Source organism: Heptranchias perlo, chromosome 4, assembly GCF_035084215.1.
Source record: "Heptranchias perlo isolate sHepPer1 chromosome 4, sHepPer1.hap1, whole genome shotgun sequence".
Taxonomy (NCBI): Eukaryota; Metazoa; Chordata; class Chondrichthyes; order Hexanchiformes; family Hexanchidae; genus Heptranchias; species Heptranchias perlo.
In genome coordinates this window covers 3,418,895-3,436,126 of record NC_090328.1, presented here as the reverse complement: position 1 = coordinate 3,436,126, position 17,232 = coordinate 3,418,895, and the positions used below count along the sequence as shown (strand labels likewise).

General features: G+C 46.1%; 1 protein-coding gene across 3 annotated transcripts in view; it reads right to left on the bottom strand.

Annotated features, from left to right (window-relative positions):
• The window catches only part of LOC137320692 (FYN-binding protein 1), a 210,890-nt gene that overhangs the window by 186,976 nt on the left and 6,682 nt on the right, over positions 1–17,232 (bottom strand). The window contains exon 1 of one of the 3 annotated variants that reach the window (XM_067982381.1): positions 16,031–16,101. The exons of the other annotated variants lie outside the window; for them this stretch is intronic. The gene's annotated coding sequence lies outside the window, so the exon portion shown is untranslated. Of the gene's footprint in view, positions 1–16,030; positions 16,102–17,232 lie in introns of those variants that run through there. 3 annotated transcript variants of the gene reach the window in all.

Genomic DNA, 17,232 nt, shown 5'->3' with positions numbered 1-17,232 from the left:
TACAACACAGAAGGAGGCCATTTGGCCCATCATGCCTGTGCCGGCCCTTTGGTAAAGCTGTCCAATTAGTTCCACCCCCTGCTCTTTCCCCTGTAATTTTTTTCCCTTCATGTATTTATCCAATTCCCTTTGAAAGTTACCAATGAATCTGTTTCCACCCCCCTTTCAATCACTACATTCCAGATCATAATAACTCGCATTGTAAAAAAAAATTTCCTCATGTCGCCTCTGTTTTTTTCCTGCAGAATAACCTTAAATCTGTGTCCTCTGGTTACCGACCCTTCTGCCACTGGAAACAGTTTCTCCTTATTTATTCTGTCAAAACCCCTCATGATTTTGAACACCTCTATCAAATCTCCCCTTAACCTTCTCTGCTCTAAGGAGAACAACCCCAGCTTCTCCAGTCTCTCCACAGAACTGAAGTCCCTCATCCCTGGTACCATTCTAGTAAATCTCTTCTGCCTAACCAGTATTTTATAAAGGTTTAGCATAACTTCCTTGCTTTTGTACTCTATGCCTCTATTAATAAAGCCCAGGATCCCATATACTTTTTTTTTAAAAAACAGTCTTTGCAACTTGTCCTGCCACCTTCAAAGATTTGTCTATGTGCACCCCGAGATAGCTCTGTTCCTGTACCCCCTTTAAAATTATACCATTTAACAATATTTAGTTAATATTACCTCTCCTCATTCTTCCTACCAAAATGCATCACTGCACACTTCTCTGCATTAAATTTCATCTGCCATGTATCTGCCCATTTCACCAGTCTGTCCATGTCCTCCTGAAGTCTGTTACTATCCAACACATGGTTTACGACATTTCCGAGTTTCGTGTCATCTGCAAACTTTGAAATTATTCCCTCTATACCCAAGTCCAGGTCATTAATATGTATCAAAAAGAGCAGTGGTCCTGATACTGACCCCTGGGGAACATCACCATATACTTCCCTCCAGTCTGAAAAACAACTGTTCACCATTACTCTCTGCTTTCTGTCCCTTAGCCAATGTTGTATCCATGCTGTCACTGTCCCTTTAATCCCATGAGCTTTAATTTTACTAACAAGTCTATTATGTGGTACTTTATCAAATGCCTTTTGAAAGTCCATATACACAACATCAACCGCACTACCCTCATCAACCCTCTCCGTTACTTCATCAAATAGCTCCAGCAATTTCTCAGGGGTCGGTGCTGGGACCACTGCTTTTCTTAATATATATTAATGACTTGAACTTGGGTATACAGGGCACAATTTCAAAATTTGCAGATGACACAAAACTTGGAAGTGTAGTAAACAGTGAGGAGGATAGTGATAGACTTCAAGAGGACATAGACAGGCTGGTGGAATGGGCGGACACATGGCAGATGATATTTAATGCAGAAAAGTGCGAAGTGATGCATTTTGGTAGGAAGAGCGAGAGGCAATATAAACTAAAGGATCCAATTTAAAAGGGGTTCAGGAACAGAGAGATCTGGGGGTATGTGTGCATAAATCATTGAAGGTGGCAGGGCAGGTTAAGGAAGAAGTTAAAAAAGCATAAGGGATCCTGGGCTTTATAAATAGAGGCATTGAGTACAAAAGCAAGGAAGTCATGATGAACCTTTATAAACACTGGTTCGGCCACAACTGGAATATTGTGTCCAGTTCTGGGCACCGCACTTTAGGAAAGATGTGAAGGCCTTAGAGAGGGTGCAGAAAAGATTTACGAGAATGGTTCCAGGGATGAGGGACTTCAGTTACGGGAATAGACTGGAGAAGCTGGGGTTGTTCTCCTTGGAGCAGAGATGGTTGTGAGGAGATTTGATAGAAGTATTCAAAATCATGAAAGGTTTACTCAGAGTAGATAGAGAGAAACTGTTTTCATTGGAGGAAGGATCAAGAACCAGAGGACATAGATTTAAGGTGATTGGCAAAAGAACCAAAGGCGACATGAGGGAAAACTTTTTTACACAGCGAGTGGTTAGGATCTGGAATGCACTGCCAGAGGGGGTGGTGGAGGCAGATTCAATCGTGGCCTTCAAAAAGGGAACTGGATAAGTACTTGAAGGGAAAAGAATTATAGGGATAGGGCAGGGGGGTGGGACTAACTGGATTGCTCTTGCAGAGAGTTGGCACGGACTCGATGGGCCAAATGGCCTCCTTCTGTGCTGTAACCATTCTATGATTCTATGTTAGTCAAATATGATTTTCCTTTAACAAATCTGGGCTGACTTTCATTTATTAGCCCATACTTTCCAAGTGCTGATTAATTTTGTCTTGGATTATTGTCTCAAAAAGTTTCCTCACCACTGATGTTAGGCTGACTGGCCTGTAATTGCTTGGCTTATCCCTCTCCCCTTTTTTGAACAGGAATGTAAGATTTGCAATCCTCTAGTTCTTCAGCTCCATCCCCATATCTAAGGAGGATTGGAAGATTACAGTCAGAGCCTCTGCAATTTCCACCTTACTTCCCTCAGTAACCTAGGATGCATCTCATCCGGACTGGGTGACTTTTCTACTTTGAGTACTGCCAACCTTTTAAGTACCTCCTCTTTATCTATTTTTATCCTATCCAATATCGCTACCTCCTCCTTTACTGCTAGAATGGCAGAATCCTCTTCTCTAGTGAAGGCCGATGCAAAGTATTCATTTAGTGCCTCAGCCATGACCTCTGCCTCCACAAGAAGATCTCCTTTTTTGTCCCTAATCAGTCCCACGCTTCCTTTGACTGCCCTTTTACTATTTATATGTTTATAAAAGACTTTTGGGTTCCCTTTTATGTTAGTCACTAATCTATTCTCGTACTCTCTCTTTTCCCCTCTTATTCCCTATTTTAGATCTCCTCTGTACTTTCTGTATTCAGCCTGGTTCTCTACTGTATTATGAATCATACATTTATCATAAGCCTCCTTTTTCTGTTTCATTTTAATCTCTATATCTTTAGTCATCCCGAGAGCTCTAACCTTGGATGCCCTTCCTTTCCCCCCACATAGGGATGTGTCCACTCTGCACCCGGACCATCTCCTCCTTGAAGGCCTCCCAGTGTTCAATTACTGTTTTGTCTGACAATTTTGATTCCAATCCACCTGGGCAAGGTCCATTTTTAACTCACTGAAATTAGCCCTCCTCCAGTTAAGCATTTTCAGATTTGAATGTTCCTTGTCCTTCTCCATAACTATTCTCAACCTAATGATATTATGATCACTGTTCTCTAATTGCTTCCCCCACTGAAACATGCTCCACCTGCCCCACTTCATTCCCCAGAACTAGATCCAGCACTGCTTCCTTTCTCAATAGGCTGGAAATACACTGATCAAAAAGTTCTCTTACACACATTTCAGGAATTCCTCCCCCTCTTTGCCCTTTACACTGTTACTGTCCCAGTCTATATTGGGATAATTGAAGTCCCCCATTATCACTTCTCTATAGGTCTTGCATCTTTCTGCAATTTGCCTGCAAATTGCTCCTTGATCCTTCCCACTATTTGGTGGCCTACAATACACAACCAGTAGCATAATTGCTCCTCCATTGGTTCCTTAATTTAACCAATTAGATTCTGTCTTTGACTCCTCAACTACATCATCCCTTTACAGTGCTTTACTGGTTCCTTTGATCAATACTACTAACCCCTCTCCTTTCTTTCCTTCCCTGTCTTTCTTAAATACTTTGTAACCAGGAATACTAAGTTCCCAATCCTCCCCTTCTTTGAGCCAGGTCTCTGTTATTGCCACTCTATCATTGTCCCATGTGGCTACATGTGCCTGCAGCTCACCAACCTTATTTACCACACTACATGCACATCAATCTCATCTTATACTGCCTCGCATTGGCCCTCTGTTTGATCCCTCCTATTTCTGAACTATTCTTTACTCTAGTGCTATTTGTCTCTCCAAGTCCTCTGTGCACCTTGTTTCTCCTCTCTAATTACATAGAATGTACAGCACAGAGGTGTTTACCCTCCACACGAGCCTCCTCCCCCCCCTTACTTCATCTAGCCCTGATATTTCATCCTGGTGCCCATCCCCCTGCCAAATTAGTTTAAACCCTCCCCCACAGCACTAGTTAACCTCCACGCGAGGTCATTGGCCCAGCTCTGTTGGGATGCCGCCGTCCGGCTCGTACAGGTCCCCCCAGAGCTGGTCCCAATGCCCCAGGAATCTGAAGCCCTCCCTCCTGCACCATTTCTCCAGCCACACATTAACCTGTCTTATCCCACTATTCCTATGCTCACCAGCACGTGGCACTGGGAGTAATCCAGAGATTACTACCTTTGATCTCCTGCTTTTTAACTTCCTCCCTAGCTCCTGAAACTCTGACTGCAAAACCTTAAGCCTTTTCCTTCCTATGTCATTGGTTCCCACATGGACCACGACTTCTGGCTATTCCCTTTGTATTAAAATATCTTGTCTTTAAGTTTAAAATATCAAATTAATTTTAAACAAACAATGAACAAGTGGTTAATCTAACGCTGATATATATTCACAGTAGGAAGTCTTTGCATGGACCAGGTTGATATATATTACACTTGCATGTTGGTAACTCAACACTTGTGGGAGTGAGCATATTGCAACAATCAAACCCCAGGCTTTCCTCTTCCACTGAATGTTATGCCCAGAGAGACAGAAATAAAAGCAGCCATTACATTACCACACCAAAATTGAGCGTTTATTGGACACAACAAAAATAATAAAAAGATCACAACTCCAAGAATTAATCTAACCTTTTATAAATGACATTTAAATGTCCATTTACCTATCAGGAACATGAACCTCTCCCTTCTGAGGTTTTCTAACTGCCTCTTCTCCAGCCACCCACTGCCTCTTTAAGAGAACTTGTTCGGATAAAGTTGTCTCTTAATTTCCTGAAAAGGGCTACCTGGATTTTGAATGTCGAGTTTAAATTAGGAGCTGCCAGTCAAATATAGATTGAACCAATCATGTGTCTGTGTTCTTTAGACTCCTTCTAATGCCTGTTACCAGGGAGACAACACCAGACTTTGCAATATTGTCCGGGGATAGGCTGCTAAGCTGCCTTTGTACAATGACTGAGTTTTAAAGGGACAGCGACCAAACAACATAGATTTATAGAACCTTACTGCACAGAAGGAGGCCATTCGGCCTATCGTGCCTGAAACGGCTCTTTGAAAATGCAATCCAATTAGTCCCACTCCCCCTGCTCTTTCCCTATTCGCCCTCCAAATTTCTCCTTTTCAAGTATTTCTCCAATTCCCTTTTGCAAGTTATTATTGAATCCTCTTCCACTGCCCTTTCAGGCGGGGAATTCCAGATCGTAACAACTCTGGTCACAACACTGGACAAAAAAAATCATCCTTTTTTCCCACATTACTCCTCCCTTTTTGGACTCGATATTTCAGAGTGCCTGAGATACGGTGCTTGCGAGGACCAAAATTGCAATTATTCCTCACCTGATAGTGTCCCAGAGGTTCCCCCATTTTCAGAACCAGGGCAATGTTGGAGATTCATTCAGTCTCCCTGCACATTTTAGTCACGAGTGGACTGTGACCACAGGAACAGGAGAAGACCGTTCAGCCCCTTGGGTCTGCTCCGCCATTCCGTTAGATCCTGGCTGATCTGTACGTCAACTCCATTTACCCGCCTTTACTCCATATCCCTTATCTTTAAAAGATCTATCGATCTCAGTCTTGAAAACTCCAACTGACCCCCAGCATCCACAGCCTTTTTGGGGGAAGAGAGTTCCAGATTTTCACTCCCCTTTGTGTGAAAAAGTGCTTCCTGATTTCACTCCTGAACGGCCAAGCTCTAATTTTAAGATTATGTCCCTTGTTCTGGATTCTCCCACCAGAGGAAATAGTTTCTCTGCATCTACTATTTTAAACACCTCGATCAGATCACCCCTCAATCTCCTATACTCAAGGGAATACAAGCCAACTTTATGCAATCTGTCCTCATCATTTAACCCTTTTAGCCCCAGTATCATTCTGGTGAATCTGTGCAGCACCCTGTCCAAGACCACATTATCCCTCCTGAGGTACGGTGCCCAGAATTGACTGCAGACCCCCAGGAATGCAGCACTCCCCCAGGCTCCCATAGTGTTGGATCATGGATCCCCAAAGCTTTCCACCACTGGGGGGTTTCCCTCCCCTCATGTCTGGGTCTGTTGTAGACTAATTGTTAGAGATTGATTGCTATGATTGGCTCCCGGTCTGGCAACGCCTCGAATTTAAAATTCTCATCCTTGTTTTCAAATCCCTCCAAGCCCTCGCCCCCTCCCTATCTCTGTAACATCCTCCAGCTCAACAACCCTTCGAGATCTCTGCGCTCCTCCAATTCTGGCCTCTTGCGCATCCCTGATTTTAATCGCTCCACCATTGGCGGCCGTGCCTTCAGCTGTTTAGGCCCTAAGCTCTGGAATTCCCTCCCTAAACCTCTCTCTCCACCTTAAAACCTGCCTCTTTGACTGCACTTTTGGTCACTTGACCTAATACATCCTTACGTGGCTCGGTGTCAAATTTTGTCTGATAATCGCTCCTGTGAAGCTCTTTGGGATGTTTTACTACATTAAAGGCGCGATAGAAATGCAAGTTGTTGTTGTTGTTGTTGATTAGTCAACAACTCCATTTTCACATCATGCGACGGCCAGGATGGTAGAAGGTGAACGAGATGGACACTGGTCTTTCCTCGTCTAGCAATTCCTGCGTTCCTGTGAAATATTGGTCGAGATTACATTCTCAAGCTTCTAGAGTGGGGCTTGAACCCATGACCTTGTGACTTATAGGCGAGAGTGGTGGCAGCTGAGCCCAGGCTGACACTGAGCACCTGGCTGCAGTTAATGGGATCACCATTCATGGAATGGGATCAGCTCAGCTTCATTATATGTGCCAATCAACTGTACCACCCAGTCCTTTATGTAAGTAATGGCTCTAAGACAAGACATTCTGGGGTAGAATGTTCCCCAGGATTGTGCCCACCGATTGTCTCAGCGGGAGGCCTGGTCCACATTGAGATCTGAGCCTCGCTACCAAAGGACAGGCGGACGGCTGACAGAAAACGATTAACCCCTGGGTCATCCTCCTCCTCTCTGCCCCCCCCCTCTCCCCCCGGAACATGGTTTTGTTGTTAATGTTGTTTAAAGGTTGCTGCGAACCCCATGAGGAGCAAACCCTGGATCCTGCTCCCCTCAATCCCAACCTGTATCCGCACGGGGGCCTAATACAGACATTGGGCCGTCCAGGATCTCTGCAAAGCTGCCTTCACCAACATAGCGGCGCCCGTAACGCAGGCACTGATCAGGCACACTCCAAAATCGGCCGCTCTTTGCCTCCGTTTTACGCCCAGATCAACTTCTAGTCCACCATCTGTCCAACATCGCTATCAAAATGGCTCTTGATGGACCCCCAGGCCTTTTACCTCTCCTGACTTCCTGAACATTCCCTGAGCTCCATTGACTGTCCACAATGACTAGGCTCGACACTTTAGCCTCTGCCCCAGTTAGTCAAAGATATTCTAAAAGTTGCTTTGACTACTCTGTTGTGGGAAGAAAGTTACAGGATGTGCAACAGCTTAACTTGCCGAGATAAGCTGGAGAGGAAGGCACATGTTCAGCAATTGAACTGTTCTCTGGCTCGGTACAGGAAGTGGTAGGCGCACAATGCATTAATATAAATAATGACAGGGGACTGGGAAGCGAGCTTAGTATTAGTGGGGTAATAGCAGGGTACGTTGGCTGGGTACATTGGCAGGGTACATTTTTTTTTTATTCATTCATGGGATGTGGGCGTCGCTGGCGAGGCCGGCATTTATTGCCCATCCCTAATTGCCCTTGAGAAGGTGGTGATGAGCCGCCTTCTTGAACCGCTGCAGTCCGTGTGGTGAAGGTTCTCCCACAGTGCTGTTAGGAAGGGAGTTCCAGGATTTTGACCCAGCGACAATGAAGGAACGGCGATATATTTCCAAGTCGGGATGGTGTGTGACTTGGAGGGGAACGTGCAGGTGGTGTTGTTCCCATGCGCCTGCTGCCCTTGTCCTTCTAGGTGGTAGAGGTCGCGGGTTTGGGAGGTGCTGTCGAAGAAGCCTTGGCGAGTTGCTGCAGTGCATCCTGTGGATGGTGCACACTGCAGCCAGAGTGTGCGGGTGATGAAGTGAGTGAATGTTTAGGGTGGTGGATGGGGTGCCAATCAAGCGGGCTGCTTTATCTTGGATGGTGTCGAGCTTCTTGAGTGTTGTTAGAGCTGCACTCATCCAGGCAAGTGGAGAGTATTCCATCACACTCCTGACTTGTGCCTTGTAGATGGTGGAAAGGCTTTGGGGAGTCAGGAGGTGAGTCACTCGCCGCAGAATACCCAGCCTCTGACCTGCTCTCGTAGCCACAGTATTTATATGGCTGGTCCAGTTAAGTTTCTGGTCAATGGTGACCCCCAGGATGTTGATGGTGGGGGATTCGGCGATGGTAATGCTGTTGAATGTCAAGGGGAGGTGGTTAGACTCTCTCTTGTTGGAGATGGTCATTGCCTGGCACTTATCTGGCGCGAATGTTACTTGCCACTTATGAGCCCAAGCCTGGATGTTGTCCAGGTCTTGCTGCATGCGGGCTCGGACTGCTTCATTATCTGAGGGGTTGCGAATGGAACTGAACACTGTGCAGTCATCAGCGAACATCCCCATTTCTGACCTTATGATGGAGGGAAAGTCATTGATGAAGCAGCTGAATATGGTTGGGCCTAGGACACTGCCCTGAGGAACTCCTGCAGCAATGTCCTGGGGCTGAGATGATTGGCTCCAACAACCACTACCATCTTCCTTTGTGCTAGGTATGACTCCAGCCACTGGAGAGTTTTCCCCCTGATTCCCATTGACTTCAATTTTGCTAGGGCTCCTTGGTGCCACACTCGGTCAAATGCTGCCTTGATGTCAAGGGCAGTCACTCTCACCTCACCTGGCTGGGTACATTGGCTGGGTACATTAGCCTAATATTCTAACTGGCCTTCTACTGAAAGAAAGAAATTGCATTTCTATAGCACCTTTCACAACCTCAGGATGCTGCAAAGCGCTTTACAGCCAATGAAGTGCTTTTGAATTGTCACTGTTGTAATGTAGGAAACGTGACAACCAATTTACGCACAACAAGGTTCCACAAACAACAATGTGACAATGACTAGCTAACCTGTTTTAACTGAGGGATGAATGTTGGCTGGGGACACTGGAGAGAACTCCCCTGCTCTTTTTCGAAAAGTGGCCGTGGAATCTTTTACGTCCACCTGAGAGGCAGACGGACTTTGGTTTAACATCTCATCTGAAAGGTTGCTGCCCTCAGCTGGACATGTATGCTCAAGCTGTCAGGAAATGCGTCAATGCCAGATTCATCAGCCGCACTCAGAAGACAGTCCAGAATGTCACCCGAGCACAACGCAACGCCATCAACGCTCTCAAGACCAACCGCAACATCGTCATCAAACCAGCGGACAAAGGAGGAGCCATAGTCATACAGAACAGAACAGACTATTGCAAAGAAGCATACCGACAACTGGACAACCAGGAACACTACAGACGGTTACCCGCAGATCCGACCAAAGAACACACCCACCAGCTCAACAAACTGATCAAGACCTTCGATCCAGACCTTCAAAGCATCCTACGCATTCTCATCCCACGTAATCCCCGTGTGGGAGACTTCTACTGCCTCCCAAAGATACACAAAGCCAACACACCCGGACATCCCATCGTATCAGGCAACGGAACCCTGTGTGAGAACCTCTCTGGATACATCGAGGGCATCCTGAAACCCATCGTACAGGGAACCCCCAGCTTCTGTCGCGACACTACAGACTTCCTACAAAAACTCAGTACCCACGGACCAGTTGAACCAGGAACACTTCTCACCACGATGGACGTCTCGGCACTATACACCAGTATCCTCCACGATGACGGCATCGCTGCGACAGCATCAATACTCAACACCAACAACAGCCAATCTCCGGAAGCCATCCTACAACTCATCCGCTTCATCCTGGATCACAATGTCTTCACCTTCGATAACCAGTTCTTTACCCAAACACACGGAACAGCCATGGGGACCAAATTCGCACCCCAATACGCCAACATTTTCATGCACAAGTTCGAGCAGGACTTCTTCACTGCACAAGACCTCCAACCAACACTATACACCAGATACATCGACGACATTTTCTTTCTATGGACCCACGGCAAGGAATCACTAAAGAGACTACACGATAACATCAACAAGTTCCATCCCACCATCAAGCTCACCATGGACTACTCCTCAGAATCAGTTTCTTTCTTGGACACACGAATCTCCATCAAAGACGGGCACCTCAGCACCTCACTCTACCGCAAGCCCACGGACAATCTCACAATGCTCCACTTTTCCAGCTTCCACCCTAACCACGTCAAAGAGGCCATCCCCTATGGACAGGCCCTGCGAATACACAGGGTCTGCTCAGACGAGGAGGAACGCGATGGACACCTACAGACGCTGAAAGACGCCCTAGTAAGAACGGGATATGACGCTCGACTCATCGATCGACAGTTCCGACGGGCCACAGCAAAAAATCACATAGACCTCCTCAGGAGACTAACACGGGACGCAACCAACAGAGTACCCTTTGTCGTCCAGTACTTCCCCGGAGCGGAGAAACTACGCCATGTTCTCCGCAGCCTTCAACATGTCATCAATGAGGACAAACACCTCGCTATGGCCATCCCCACACCTCCACTACTCGCCTTTAAACAGCCACCCAACCTCAAACAGACCATCGTTCGCAGCAAATTACCCAGCTTTCAAGAGAACAGCGTCCACGACGCCACACAACCCTGCCACGGTAACCTCTGCAAGACATGCCAGATCATCGACACAGATACCACCATCACACGAGAGGACACCACCCACCAGGTACATGGTTCATACTCCTGTGACTCGGCCAACGTTGTCTACCTCATACGTTGCAGGAAAGGATGCCCCAGAGCATGGTACATTGGCGAGACCATGCAGACGCTGCGACAACGGATGAACGGACACCGCGCAACAATCGCCAAACAGGAGGGTTCCCTCCCAGTCGGGGAACACTTCAGCAGTCATGGACATTCATCCACCGACCTTCGGGTAAGCGTACTCCAAGGCGGCCTTCGAGACACACGACAACGCAAAATCGTCGAGCAGAAATTGATAGCCAAGTTCCGCACCCATGAGGACGGCCTCAACCGGGATCTTGGGTTCATGTCACGCTACACGTTACCCCACCAGCGAACAAATGTTATCTGTTTTTAATATAATGGGTCATTTGCTGGCTCTCTCTGCCTTCCGGATGTTTCTGCCTCTCTCTTTTTTTTCTCTGTTTTTTTTCCCTGTTTGTTTTTTTGTTGAATGTGTATTCGGAGGTTCTGCAGGTGACACCTCTCTGTCTGAACACGGTGATTGCCTTGGCAACGGGCAGTTGCAGGGACAGTCTGTAAACACCATGTATTGTTCTATATGTATAAATGCGTAGGCTTCAAGGACCTCTTGAAACATTTGCCTGAGGAAGGAGGAAATCTCCGAAAGCTTGTGAATTTAAAATAAAATTGCTGGACTATAACTTGGTGTTGTAAAATTGTTTACATCTGAAAGATGGCACCTCTGACAGTGCAGCTTTCTTTCAGTGCTACACTGGAATGTCAGCCTAGATTATGTACTCAAGTATCATAGTCGGAACAGCACAGGAGGAGGCCATACAGCCCATCATGCCTGTGCCAGTTCTTTGAAAGACCTATCCAATTAGTCCCATTCCCCTGCTCTTTCCCCATAGCCCTGTAAATGTTTTCCCTTCAAATATTTATCCAATTCCCTTTTGAAAGTTATTATTGAATCTGTTTCCACCGCCCTTTCAGGCAACGCATTCCAGATCATAACAACTCGCTGCGTAAAAAAATGTTTCCTCATGTCGCCTCTGGCTGGTTTGTCGATCACCTTAAATCTGTGTCCTCTGGTTACCGACCCTCCTGCCATTGGAAACAGTTTCTCCTCATTTACTCTATCAAAACCATTCATGATTTTGAACACCTCTATCAAATCTCCTCTTTTCTGTTCCAAGGAGAACAACCCCAACTTCTCCAATCTCTCCATGTAACTGAAGTCCCTCATCCCTGAAACCATTCTAGTAAATCTCTTCTGCACCCTCTCTAAGGCCTTCACATCCTTCCTAAAGTGTGGTGCCCAGAATTGGACACAATACTCCAGCTGAGGCCTAACCAGTATTTTATGCCTCTATTAATAAAGCCCAGGGTCCCATATGCTTTTTTAACAATCTTCTCAACTTGTTCTGCCACTTTCAAAGATTTGTGTACGTACACCCTAGGGTCGCTCTGTTTCTGCACCCCCTTTAAAATTGTACCATTTAGTTTATATTGCCTCTCCTCAGTCTTCCTACCAGAATGTATCGCTTCACACTTCTCTGCATTAAATTCCATCTGCCATGTGTCTGCCCATTTCACCAGTCTGTCTATGTCCTCCTGAACTCTGTTACCATCTTCCACATTGTTTACGACATTTCTGAATTTCGTGTCATCTGCAAACTTTGAAATTATATCCTCTATACCCAAGTCCAGGTCATTAATATATATCAAAAAGAGCAGTGGTCCCAACACCAACCCCTGGGGAACACCATTGTATAGTTCAATCCAGTCTGAAAAACAACCATTCACCAATACTCTCTGCTTTCTGTCCCTTCGCCAATTTTGAATCCACATTGCCACTGTCCCTTTAATCCTTTAATTTTGCTGGCAAGTCTATTACGTAGTACTTTATGAAACGCCTTTTGAAAGTCCATATACACATCAACCGCACTACCCTCATCAACCCTCTTTGTTACTTCATCAAAGAACTCAATCAAATTAGTCAAACCCGATTTTGCTTTAACAAATCCGTGCTGACTTTCATTTATTAGCCCATACTGGGCTTGCAGAGAGCTGGCACGGACTCGACAGGCCGAATGGCCTCCTTCTGTGCTGTAACCATTCTATGATTCGAAGTTAGTCAAACATGATTTTCCTTTAACGAATCCATGCTGACTTTCATTTATTAGCCCATTCTTTCCAAGTGCAAATTAATTTTGTCCCAGATTATTGCCTCTAAAAGTTCCCCCACCACTGATGTTAGACTGACAGGCCTGTGATTGCCGGGTTCATCCCTCTCCCCTTTTTTGTTCAGGGGTGTGACATTTGCAATCCTCCGGTGCCCTCCCCATATCCCCATATCTAAGGAGGATTAGAAGATTGAAAATTGCCAGCGACTCCGCAATTTTCACCCTGACTTCCCTCAGTAACCGAGGATGCATCCCATCGGGACCAGGCGACTTTTCTATTTTGAGCGCTGTCATTCGTTTAAGTACCTCCTCTTTATCTATTTTTATCCTATCCAATATCACTACTACCTCCTCCTTTACTGCTACAATGGCAGCATCCTCTTCTCTAGTGAAGACCAATACGAAGTATTCATTTAGTGCCTCAGCCACACCCTCTGCCTCCACAAGGAGATCTCCTTTTTTGTCCCTAATCAGTCCCACGCTTCCTTTGACTGCCCTTTTACTATTTATATGTTTATAAAAGACTTTTGGGTTCCCTTTTATGTTAACCACTAATCTATTCTCCTACTCTTTGCCCCTCTTATTCCCTTTTTTAGATCTCCTCTGTACTTTCTGTATTCAGCCTGGTTCTCTACTGTATTATGAGTCTTACATTTGTCATAAGCCTCCTTTTTCTGTTTCATTTTAATCTCTATATCTTTAGTCATCCCGAGAGCTCTAACCTTGGATGCCCTTCCTTTCCCCCCACATAGGGATGTGTCCACTCTGCACCCGGACCATCTCCTCCTTGAAGGCCTCCCATTGTTCAATTACTGTTTTGTCTGACAATTTTTGATTCCAATCCACCTGGGCAAGGTCCATTTTTAACTCACTGAAATTAGCCCTCCTCCAGTTAAGTGTTTTCACATTCGATTGTTCCTTGTCCTTTTCCATAACTATTCTAAACCTGATGATATTATGATCACTGTTCCCTAAATGCTCCCCCACTGAAACAGGCTCCACTTGCCCCACTTCATCCCCCAGAATTACACCCTGCACCGTTTCCTTCCTGGTTGGGCTGGAAACACACTGTTCCAGAAAGTTCTCTTGAACACACTTCAGGAATTCCTCCCCCTCTTTGCCCTTTACACTGTTACTGTCCTAGTCTATATTTAGATAATTGAAGTCCCCCATTATCACTACTCTATATTCTTGCATATTTCCGTAATTTGCCTGCAAATTGCTCCTTGATCCTTCCCACTATTTGGTGGCCTACAGTACACACCCAGTGCCTGATCCCCCTTGTAACATGAGCGGGAGAGGGGGAATAGACTTGGCAGAGTGTCTATTCACACCACTGTGTCAGCCAATGAGTTGGAGGCAGGGTGGGACTTAAGGCAGGACTCACAGCAAACAAACTATTTTACAACAAAGCCTATTTACTCAGCAGAGTCTGCAATTTGCCTGCAAATTTGCTCCTCTATCTCCCTCCCACTATTTGGTGGCCTACAGTACACACCCAGTAGTGTAATCGCTCCTCGATTGTTCCTTAATTCTAACCAAATCGATTCTGTCTTTGACCCCTCAATGACATCATCCCTTTCCAGTGCTATAATAGTTTCTTTGATCAATGCTGCCAACCCCGCCCCCCCAGCTTTCTTTCCTTCCCTATCTTTCCTGAATACCTTGTAGCCAGGAATATTAAGTTCCCAATCCCCCTCTTCTTTGAGCGGGGTCTCTGTTATTACCATTAAATCACAGTCCCATGTGGTGACTTGTGTCTGCATCTCACCGACCTTATTTACCACACTCCGTGCATTTACCCACATGCACTCCAAACCCATCTTAATCTGCCTCACATTTGCCCCCTGTCTGATCCCTCCTATTTCTGAACTATTCTTTACTCTAGTGCTATTTGTCCCTCCCAGTCCTCTGTGCACCTTGTTTCTCCTCTCCAATGTTTCATTCATGACCCACCCCACTGCCAAATTAGTTTAAACCCTCCCCCATAGCACTAGTTAACCTCCCCAGGAGGACATTGGTCCCAGCTCTGTTGAGGTGCAGCCTGTCCATCTTGAACAGATCCCTCCTGCCCCAGAGCTGGTCCCAATGCCCCAGGAATCTGAAGCCCTCCCTCCTGCACCATTTTTCCAGCCACACATCAACCTGTCTTATCCCACTATTCCTATGCTCACTAGCACGTGGCACTGGGAGTAATCCAGAGATTACTACCTTTGATCTCCTGCTTTTTAACTTCCTCCCTAGCTCCTGAAACTCTGACTGCAGGACCCCGACCCTTTTCCTTCCTATGTCATTGGTTCCCACATGGACCACGACTTCTGGCTGTTCCCTTTCCCCCGTCAGAATGTTCTGCCCCCTCTCAGTGATGTCCTTTACCCTGGCACTATGCACACCAACACACCATGCGGACACACCTCAGCAGTTGCAGAGACCCCTGTCTATCCCCCTGACTATCGAATCCCCGATAACAACTGCATTTCTTTACCCCCCCTGTGCAGCCGAGTCTCCCACGGTGCCGTGGATTTGCTCCTGACTGCCCTCCCCCGAGGTTTCAGCACCCTCACTGGTATTCAACACTAAAGACCAGTTTGTGAGTGCCGCACTCCCAGGGGACTCCTGCATTGCCTGCCTGTTCCTCCGAGCCTGTCTGGTGGTCACCCACTCCCTCCCCTCCTGAACTCTCTGTAGCTGCGGGGTGACCACCTCCTGAAACGTGCTATCCACGAAACTCTCAGCTTCCCGTATGCACTGTAGTGACGCCAGCCGCCCCTCAAGCTCAGAAACTCTGAGCTCGAGCAGTTGGCGGCACTTCCTGCACATGTGGTTTTCCAGGACACACAAAGTGCTCTGGAGTTCCGGGATGTGCAGGTGATGGGCCCCAGCTGTCCTGCCATGTCGGCTAATGGTTATTTAAAACTGTTTGTTTAGCTTTAAGGAAATTTACTGTTTATCTAAAACATTAACCACAAAGAAAAATAACCACTGATTCTCACACTCACCAAATTCCCAGTGGAAAGTCCTCACTGTTAGCAATTTACTCCGTTAGAGGTTCACTCTCTGTCTTTCCCAACCTCTGGGCTCAAGCTCTCTGGTGTGGGACTTGAAGCCATTTCATTCTGACTCAGGCGCTACCCCCTGAGTCACAGCTGATTGTAATAATGGACTAACAACACAGAAATCATGAGTTCAAATCTCATCGGTTAAAATGTGGAACTTGCTATCACATGAAGTGTTTGAGGCAAAGAGCATTTAAGGAGAAATGACATAAGTACATGAGGGAGAAAGGAATAGAAGGTTATGCTGACATGGTTAGATGAAGTAGGGAGGGAGGAGGCTCGTGTGAAGCATAATTAAAGGATTAAAGGGGCTGTGGCAGTGTGGATACAAAATTGGCTAAGGGGCAGAAAGCAGAGAGTAGCGGTGAACAGTTGTTTTTCAGACTGGAGGGAAGTATACAGTGGTGTTCCCCAAGGGTCAGTATTAGGACCACTGCTCTTTTTGATATATATTAAAGATCTGGACTTTGGTATAGAGGGTATAATTTCAAAGTCTGCAGATGACACGAAACTCGGAAACGTAGTAAACAATGTGAAGAATAGTAACAGACTTCAGGAGGACAGAGACAGACTGGTGAAATGGGCAGACACATGGCAGATGAAATTTACTCTTGAACACTCTTGCAAAGAGCCGGCATAGGCTCAATGGACCGAATGGCCTCCTTCTGTGCTGTAACCATTCTATGATTCTAGGAACAGAGAGACCTGGGGGTGCACATATGCCAAGGTGGCAGGACAAGTTGAGAAGGCTGTTAAAAAAGCATATGGGATCCTGGGCTTTATTAATAGAGGCAAAGAGTACAAAAGCAAGGAAGTTATGCTAAACCTTTATAAACACTGGTTAGGCCCCAGCTGGAGTATTGTGTTCAATTCTGGGCACCACACTTTAGGAAGGATGTGAAGGCCTTAGAGAGGGTGCAGAAGAGATTTACTAGAATGGTTCCAGGGATGAGGGACTTCAGTTATGTGGAGAGACTGGAGAAGCTGGGGTTGTTCTCCTTAGAACAGAGACGGTTAAGGGGAGATTTGATAGAGGTGTTCAAAATCATGAACGGTTTTGACAGAGTAAATAAGGAGAAACTGTTTCCAGTGACAAAGGGCCAGTAACCAGAGGACACAGATTTAAGGAGATCGGCAAAAGAACC